Below are 10,387 nucleotides of genomic sequence, written 5' to 3' on the forward strand. Positions count from 1 at the left end.
TAGTGAGCCATTTCCATGAGATGGTTTAGCTTCCTTTTTTGGACAATGGGACGAGATTGGGTGGAATACTTCTTCAGTTGATGAGATAACTTGAGACTCACTGTTCTCAACTAGTTGTGGTTGTTCCTCATCGAACATCACATCACGGCTTGTCAATATCTTTCTTGCCTTTGGATTGTAGAGTCGATAGGCCTTTGACTCTTCGCTATATCCGAGAATGATACATTTCTTGTTTTTAGAATCCAACTTCTTTTTGCTCACGTTTGGAACATGGGTGTAACATGTACACACCCAAAGGTTCTGAACTGCAACACTACAGGTTTCTTGCTTGAATAAGATTTTTGGTGTGTTTTCCCTTGAAGTGCCTCCGTGTAGCTCTGATTGAGGATGTAAACTGTTGTATTCACTGCTTCAGCCCAGAATGGGCCGGTTAATGCTTCAGAACAGCGTGCCCGAGAGGAAGAATCAGACGATAGAGGAGGCGTCAAGGGCGATGCTTCAAGAGAAGCATTTGCCGAAGTTCTATTGGGCTGAAGCAGTCAGAACAACCGTCTACCTCCAAAATCGGGCATCTGCCAATGGAGGAGTGTCGCCACATGAGTTGTACTTGAAGAAGAAGCCGAACTTGGCACACTTGAGGGTTTTCGGTAGCATCGCGTATGTGCATGTGCCGAAGGAGAAACGGAGGAAGCTGGACGCCAAAGCCGAGAAGTGTATCTTGGTTGGCTACTCGGACGAACAGAAGGGTTATAAGTGTTATAAACCCCAAACCAAACAATCTCGCGTAAGTCGTGATGTTGTGTTTGACGAGTCCGCGTTGTGGTACTTGCCTTCGCTTTCAACCCCTGACGACTCCATTATGATCTCTGACGAAGAGGTCAGCGAGGCTAAAATGCCTCAGGACGAAGGTGACATTGGAGCTCTTGAAGAGAGTCTGATCTCATTCAGGCTAACTAGGCTGAATGAGCGACTGAGTCGGCATGACCAGTCAGACGTAGAGCCGACGAGTACTGGAGACTTGGTCGTGCATTCCTCACCCATGAAGCCGAGGAGACGGTTTACGCGCAAAGAGAAGGGAAAGAAGAAGATGTCGGAGTATGGCACTAATAAAGACGAGTCGTGTTGAAGCAAATCCGACTCTGAGAAGAACGAAGACGAATCTTCGGAAACCAAGTCCGTGTCTGCCAAGAGGGCCTCAAAATCGGCTAATGAGCAATTACGCCGACCGACCCGCCATAAGAACCCCATGGTGCGGTTCAGATACAACGAGTACATAGCGCATCATTATGTGTACATGACGTGAGTGGCGAAAGTGCATGAGCCGAAGAGCTACGCAGACGCGACGAAGGATGCAAAATGGTGTTCCACAATGGAGGAAGAGATGCACACATTATTGGAAAATGAAACCTTGGACCTGGTTGATGCCGTTAAGGGAGTAAAGCCGATTGGATGCACGTGGGTGTACAAGGTCAAGTACAACACCAATGACTATGTCAACTTCTACAAGGCCCGGTTAATGGTGAAGGGATATGCATAGCAACACGGCACCGATTACGATGAGACCTTTGTGCCGGTTGCGAAGATGCCAACCATCTGTGTCCTGCTTGCGGTAGCCACGGTAAAGGGGTGGCCTTTAGATCAGATGGATGTAAAGATGCGTTCTTGCAAGGAGAACTTGAGGAATAGGTGTACATGATACAACCCCCCGGATTTCAGTCCGGAAAGAACACTTCGGCGGTATGCCGATTGAAAAAGTCCCTATACTGAGTAAAACAAACCTCGCATGCGTAAGATGCAACGATCACGCAACGCCTGCGTTGGATGGGGTTTGCGACTTCTAAATCGGAATCTTCATTGTTCGTCCGTCAAGGTTGACATGGACCGGTTAGTATTTTACTTTATGTTGATGATATAGTCATCGCCGACGCTGACCTAGATGAAATTGGCCGTGTAAAGTTCTAGCTCGCGGCATCATTCGACATGAAAGACCTAGGGGACCTTCATTACATCCTCGGGATTGAAGTGATCCGTGCCCCCGAAGGCATATTGATCAGCCAACGATATTGCGTGCTGACTATGCTCTACAAGTTCGGGATGGCAAACTGTAAGAGCAGCTCAACTCCTCTGGAACAAAAATGTCAAGCTTCGTTGAGATTCGGGAAAGGCATGCGACTTGACACGGTTCCAACAGATTGTTGGAAGCCTAATTTATTTGACGATCACTCGGCCGGATCTCAATTATCTGGTCGGCCTGATCAGACAATTTATGTCGCAGCCCACGAATGAACACCTTCAGTGCGCACAAAGGATATTGCGGTATGTCAGCGGCACTAAGGACATGGTGTTGCTATATCGGGCAGGAGCAGCCGAGCAATTAGTTAGTTACACGGATGCCAACTGGGCCGGAAATGCCGACGATCGTACATCAACATCTGGATATGCATTTTCATTAGGAAGTGCGGTGATTGCATGGAGCAGTAAAAAGCAGCCGACAGTGGCACTGTCCAACACAGAGACCGAGTATTGAGGAGCGGTTACCACTATGTGTGAAGTCATCTGGCTCAAGAGGGTACTCAAGGATCTACAAGTGGAGGTGTTCGATCCGACGACGATCTATTGCGACAACCTCAACAACATCGAACTTGTGAAGAACCCCGTCTTCCACGCCCAAACCAAGCACATTGAGGTGCACTACCATTTTGTCCGTGAGCGTGTCCTCTCCAGTGCAGTTGAACTAGTATACGTTCAAACAGATTGGCAGATTGCCGACATCTTCACCAAGCCGCTTCGTCTCGACAAGTTGCGGCAATTCTTAGGTGCGCTTGGTTTGTGGCATCTCGACGTGCCGAACTTGAGGGGGAGAAAAGGCCAGGAAAGGGAGCAGGAAAGAAGTGGAAATGTAAGGACTACACGCTCTCAAAGACAACGCTCGGCCACAACCGAGTCTAGGATCAAACACAGAAAACGGGTAATGTATGCACGACACAGTAAAGAGAAGAGTACACAGGATGTTTACGTGGAAAACCCAAACACGGGAAAAACCACGGCAGTCCACACACTGCAAACAATCACTATGTTACAATATACAATAGATGAACACAGAGGCAATGGCCTCTTGTTCACTATCTTCGCCACAGGCGGCGGTTACAACAGAGACAACGTCCTCTTCGTCTCTCACTCACTCTCTCTCTCTGTGCACGGTTGCACTCAAATCTTGCACCAACAAGAATGGCCCCTACACTAAGTTTGCCCAAAGTCATATTTATACTAATATGACTTTTCGGCTATTTACAAATATAGCCCTAATGGACTCTCAGAAACATATTTACGAATATGTCCCTTCATCCGGTGAGCACTCCTCACCGGGCCTGCAACATCCGGTTCTCACGGGGTCTTCCGTTGCCGGGTGCTCCACATCCGGATTCGGCCTCGGCCGAGTTTGCTCATCAACACTGTTCTTCTCACTTCCCATCTGGAGGGACCTGTTTCCTAACAGGAAATGACCGCGAAGCTGAGTTGGATGAAGAATTCGATTTCGGGTCGTCTAAAGAAGGCGAAGGCGGAAACAAGGGTGTCGCGAAGTTTCACGTGCATGTGTTACTTGGGCGGGACCATGGGGGTCTTGGACTAGGGAGTACTCAAGAGATAGAGAAGACCCGAGGTTTGCTTTACGACAATACTACTTCCCGACCCTTCCCGACCCTTCCCGAGCAAGGTCTCGTTGCCCTTTGTTTTGTGAGGCCGGTGGCTCTCGTTGATCATGAGTTGTCGACCTTTCGAGATCACCGCACGAGCCAAGTGATCAAACGGGTACAAGCAAGATGAGCACGTAAGATGAACGCACAAGGGGACGATAACAGAAACACAAATGCTCGTACGTCTTTATGAGGAGGAGAGGTGCATGAGCACGCCCAAACGCTCCCTCGTCACAAGACGTCGAATGTATGAGGAAGACACAAAACACACGCACAAATGCTCATACGCCTTTATGAGTAGGAGAGGTGCACGGGCACGCCCGAAATGCTCCCTCGTCACAAGACGGTCGAACGTACAAGGAAGACACAAACACACGCACGAAATGCTCATACGCCTTTATGAGGAGGAGAGGTGCATGGGCAAGCCTGAACGCTCCCTCGTCACGAGACGACCGAACATATAAGGAAGACACAAACACATGCACGAAATGCTTGTACGCCTTTATGAGGAGGAGAGGTGCATGGGCAAGCCCGAATGCTCCCTCGTCACGAGACGACCGAACGTACAAGGAAGACACAAACACACGCACGAAATGCTCGTACGCCTTTATGAGGAGGAGAGGTGCATGGGCAAGCCCGAAACGCTCCCTTGTCACAAGACAACCGAACGTACAAGGAAGACACAAACACGCACACACACACACAAATGCTCGTACGTCTTTATGTGGAGGAGAGGTGCATGGGCACGCCCGAAACGCTCCATCGTCACAAGACGGCCGAACGTACAAGGAAGTCACAAACACACACACAAATGCTTGTACGCCTTTATGAGGAGGAGAGGTGCATGGGCAAGCCCGAAACGGTCCCTCATGACAAGACGGCCGAACGTACAAGGACGACACAAACACACGCACAAAATGCTCATACGCCTTTATGAGGAGGAGAGGTGCATGGGCAAGTCTGAAACGGTCCCTCATCACAAGAAGACCGAACGTACAAGGAAGACACGAGCAAAGAAAGAAGGAAAGACACGAATGATATTGTGAAATGCTCAAGATGTGAAATGCTCTCAAGAATAGCCCTTCTTTCATTATGTCTCAAGTTACATTTTATAGACTCTCTCTTAGCGTGGAGGGTGTTCTCCCGCTCCAATTAGCTCTACTAATTATGGGGCTTGGTGGGGGCCTAGTTTGGGTGTGGTGCATGAGGCTTGGTAGGGGCCTAATTTGGGTGTGGTCTATGTGTGGTGCATGGGGCTTGGTAGGGGCCTAATCTAGGTGTGGTCCATGTGACCACCACAATTCCCCCTTGTAAAAAAAAAGTTACTGTGCAGTTGAAGCGCGACGAGGCGTGGACGACGGTTCCAGACGGGGGGATGACACGGGCGTGGGCGTAGGCATGAGTGTGGGCGGGGGCGGTGGTAGTTGATGGAAGGGCTTCACGCGAGACTGGTGAGCAAAGGTAGAGCGGTTGTTGGAGGCGCGGCGGAGCAGGTATGTAGTGTCGCGTATCTGCTTTTGAACTTCGAAGGGACCGATCCATCGGTGCATGAGCGATTCGCTGAGACCGCGACGACGGATGGGGAAGTAGACGAGGACTTTGTCACCGACGTGGTATTGATGGTCGACACGGCCTATATCGTGTTGTCGTTTTTGGCGTAGTTGTGCCTGGTGCAGGTTGCTCGTGATGGCTTTGCGGAGGAGGGGCTGGAGTTGTTGTAGGTGGGACCACCAAGACACTGCGTCAGCGTGGAGTCGTGTGGTTGGTTGCGGGACTGCCACTTCTGGGGGTAAGCGCGGGTCCCTTCCGTAAAGGGCCCGAAATGGGCTAATGCGGGTAGAGGCTTGCACAGTTGTGTTGTAGGCATGCGTAACGAAGGGCAAGATTCGGTCCCAGGTTGAGTGCAGCGGATCGATGTAGGCTGAGATTTGTTGTTTTAAGGTTCGATTGAGGCACTCCGTCAACCCATTCGTTTGCGGATGGTAGGGTGACGTGAATAACTGTTGGATTCCTAGTTGTGTTGAAACGAGGCGTAGGAGCTCACCGTTGAACTGGGGTCCTCGATCGGACAAGATTTGGAGTGGGCAACCATGGGGGAAGATGATTTTCTCCAATAGTTTGGAGGCGATGGTCATAGCCTTTGCATCTGGGATAGCGGCCATCTCAGCCCAACGCATCAAGTACTCGGTGATGACGAGGATGAATTTGTTCCCTCCTTGTGACTCGGGAAAGGGGCCCATAATGTCCCATCCGACGATTTATAGACTCTCTCTTAGCGTGGAGGGTGTTCTCCCGTTCCAATTAGCTCTACTAATTATGGGGCTTGGTGGGGGCCTAGTTTGGGTGTGGTGCATGAGGCTTGGTAGGGGCCTAATTTGGGTATGGTCTATGTGTGGTGCATGGGGCTTGGTAGGGGCCTAATCTAGGTGTGGTCCATGTGACCACCACAATATCGGCCAAAGAAATAAATACGTGTTTGATTCCAACACAAGAGGACCCTTTATAAAATAGGGTTTGATTACAATGGCAACTTATAGTTAACCACAAGCTCAATCAAAACATAAATACTAAATTCCCTTAGAGACAAGAGCAAATCCGAACACGGCGAAGATGAACACACAAGCACCACCAAAATGCCAATCCCAACGAAGCACGACCACCCGAACGGCGAGCACACGGGCTTGCAACGACGAACGGGGCAGAGTAACGTCGAACCAATGAAGCTTCGGCTCACGAGCACTTCGAGTGCCGACACGAAGAAGACGAGCACGTGGCGGTGGGGGGATGAAGGGGTATGAGATGAAGAGAAGTGGTGAATAAGAAGATGAAGAGCTCCGAAGGAAAATTGGCGATAGTCTCCTCCTCCCAAAACGTCCTCCCCAAATGAGCCCCCCTCAAACTCCTTTTATAGGAAAAAAGGAAGGGGGGTCGCCAATTTTCTCTTCAATGAAAAAGGAATAAAATTCCTTAAATCATGCTGCACTATAAGACTAGATTTGAATCGTGCACCTCTAACTAGAAGTCAATGTGACTATCCACTAGCCCATTAACTCTCTCTTGTATAATATATAATTCTATCTCTATAAATTCATAGCCTATCTCCCCTCTACCTTTTATCTCTCCTCTCTCTTACTTTTTGCACGAGCTTCTATACCTCCTTTCCACCCTTTCTTTTCCCTTTTATTTTGCATATGCACAATTAATCGCCTTTGTGTGCACACACATTGTAGATGCACATTTTGACCCCCCCTTTCGCCGGTTTTTCCCACTCTTGAGCACGCCACATCATGACACCGGAGTCAGCTGAACAAAGGGGAGATGAATCCAAGAAGGGCGAGAAGGCCAAGACCAACACATGGTCTGATGTGGTTAAGGACCTGAAGACAGAAGACGAATTGGAGACAACCAATTCGGGCAAGAGTGGAAATGAATCAGAGACAACCGATTCGGTTCGAATGTTCAATTTGAAGACGCCGAATCAACTAAAGGCCAACCGGACCGCAACATCAAGGGAGCTGAGAAAGGCCGCACGAGCAGACAAGCCGACCGAAAGGGTCGAGGCGCGCAAAATCGAACGGGTCGAGGAGCGCAAGTGAGGTGTGAAGCCAGGAGAAGCCGAAGTGAAGATCCAGAAGAGTAGGCAGAACCTCAAGTTGAGCTTGAGTGGGAGTGTTGAGATACAAGCTCAACATTGGGTGCGTAAACCAGTACGTAGACTGGGTGCGTAAACTGTGTGCGCAACGAGAGGTCATTGGATAGATATTCCGCGGAGGAATATATTTTGGGAGTTAGTGTAGGGGCTCATTGATGAGCATCGAAGTACGAGTCAGTACTTCAGCCAGTCCATATGGAGTTGTATAAAAGTGCTCCCTGAGCACATCCTATGTACAGAGTTTTAGAGTATTGTTTTGGAGTAGAGTTTTCTAAGTTCTACTCTCTGTGTCTCTCCCGCATACGTTGTGTTGATTAAGCTTTCCATTAAACCTTCCTTATCTTCCTTGTCTATTGTCTTTTATCTGTTGTTACCCGCTTGTGTCTATTAAGCTTCCGCACGTATTCTTTTACACCTATGATTGGGTGTCATGGAATTGGTGCTTGATTGAGGCTAAGGTTGACCCACCATGTATCACATTTGGTTGTTGCATTATCGGCAATTCATTGTGTTTGCCATGTTATGTTCATGGGTAAGACTTAACTCAAGTGAATCGTAATAAGTAGTTCTATGACTCAACTTTTCTCAAATAGGTAGACTTAATTAGTAATGGAGATTAGTATGATAAGACAAACTTATTTTCTTGCTTAAATAGAGAGCAACCATACTTAAGTAAGATTAAAACAATATAACTCCTAATGTTCTTGTTTAAAGGTTACATGGGGATTACATTTGGTAGATATGTATTAGTGGCTTTATTTTCCAAACTTTTGAGTCCATATTTTTTAATTACATTCTAAATGGGTCATAAATGAGTTTTTAAAACCAAATTGTTTTTTTTTTCAATTAGGCTATTCCTAATGGAGACATTCTATCTACTTATACACATGCCCTCGTCAAGAGGCAACAACATGCATGTAGAATTGATGGGAATAAAAATGTCAACTCGGTTATCTTATGTTCATAATCAACCCAGGTGTAGGTATATTAAAGTCCCATGTCCTAAAAGGTCCCACAAATTCCTTTTAGAAAGAAAAGTCGTTATTGATAGGAGAAGAACCCACATGTAGTAGGATAAGTCTAAGTATAATAATAAGTAAGAAAATAATTTCAAGCCTAGATTTGACAATTTTGCACAAGCAATGTCCTAAGAAATAGACCCATCAAGGCAACTCTTTGACAATAGAAGCATTTACCATTACTTCACGAGTGTTCTACACAACTATGACAGAGCTATCAAGAGTTGATAAAGATGGGGAGGGTTGCAATTTCAACTAGGAGAAATAGAGGTTGCCTCGTTGGATATGTGTTGGCCATAACATACATTCCAATTTTTATTGCACAAATATTATAAACTTTGAACGTTCTAATTTGAAAATTTTCCACTTGCTAATTTCCCTTTTGTTGATAATTGTTTGATAGAGTGTCCTATGAGAAAGCAATGATTTGAGTGAGTAGATGATCACATAGTTGTATGTATGAAGATTTGACAAAGAGGATAATATTATATCTGTCATAATGATTAGTATGTACAAACTATCAAATTATCATAGAAATCTACCATTACACAAATTCTATGAACTATCAATTCCTATTACTTAGGCCTACCATACATGTTTCTAACAATAAAATTTCGTAGTACATGTACGGATGTGAACCCTTAACCAATAGCAAACAAATATGTTCCCAAAAAGAATATTTAATTTAATAGAGAAATTTGGTTGGCGTGTCTATGTACAAATCAAAACATAAGTAAATAGAAGTTATTGAATCCGTGGAGACAACTTGCATCCCAAAAGGCATGTGGAAGGAAATTGGAAGTTGCGAAAGTTATGGTATGAATAATGTGAACAGTTTGTTTAAACTTTGATGCATTTGATTACGGTTCTTTTATTGAAAACAAGTCATCGTATTAGAGAAACACGAAAGGTCATATGGTATTCATTAAGTTAATAAAAACATGAACTTCAACATAGAATATCCCTATGGGCCATGTTGTACACATTAAATAAAGTTTAAGAAGATATGTCAAGCTTCGAAAAGAGTGCTAAAATGGACACTTATATTAAATAGCGTGCATGGAGATGGACATGAAGGTGCGTAAGAGGAATCGACGGCTTTTACATTTACGTGCATGATATAACAAAGACATAATAAATTGATGAAGACATAAGGGTGTCTTAAGTCAAATTCATGTGATAGACTATGACATTGCGCTAGAAAAGGATAGGGTGGCACAATATTCAAAGATAGGAAGTGCTCGAAAAATAACCTTATATGAACAATGCAAAAGGTCACACGTCAACACATTTATTAGGTCAACCCTTATTTATTCGAATATCTTATATGATAAGAAGGACCATTAGGGAGAGAAAATGGTATGGTCAACAAGCGAGCGGAGAATGGTTACAAAAATGGCGTATGTCAAGACATAAAGATCATGAAGTAACATCTAGTGAAGGGAACAAATCATAAAAGAGATTTCAACATTCGTATGATAGTGCATTAGTATTGGCCAAGAAATAAAAACCAAGGGTTGTAGTGAATCAAGTTTTCCTAGAATGCTCAGAAACATTCTCTTTGTTATATATGCAAAATGGAAAGCTCTAATGCCATTAAACATAAGAGATCCCTCATGACGTGATGTATTATAACACACAAAGGATGCATAACGACCATAGAAAACGTTTGCATTGGGTAAGAAAAATGTTTGAGAGTTGCAAATGTGTCGACATGTGAACCATATGAAGATCTCATAACATTGACAGATAAACAACGAACACGAAAACAAGTCTAGGAAGGCTTCATATCATGGGAGAGTCCCTTCAGAAGCAAACAAATGAAACAAGCGTTGACCATGACCAAGTAGTTGGAGATGGTGAAAAGAGGTGGGGGGCACGAGAGAATTAAAGAGTGTTTAGGTCATGTGGGGTAGGCAATGTAGCCTAGGTCTCTCCAAAAACATGGAATAACGACATAATGAGAGGAGGTGGTTAGACGACAACAACACAAACACACAAACGGTCTCTCTCTCTCTCTC

Source organism: Azolla caroliniana, unplaced genomic scaffold (genome assembly GCF_043228905.1).
Source record: "Azolla caroliniana isolate FFs.n. ecotype wild unplaced genomic scaffold, voAzoCaro1.0.p SCAF_9, whole genome shotgun sequence".
NCBI classification, from domain to species: domain Eukaryota; kingdom Viridiplantae; phylum Streptophyta; class Polypodiopsida; order Salviniales; family Salviniaceae; genus Azolla; species Azolla caroliniana.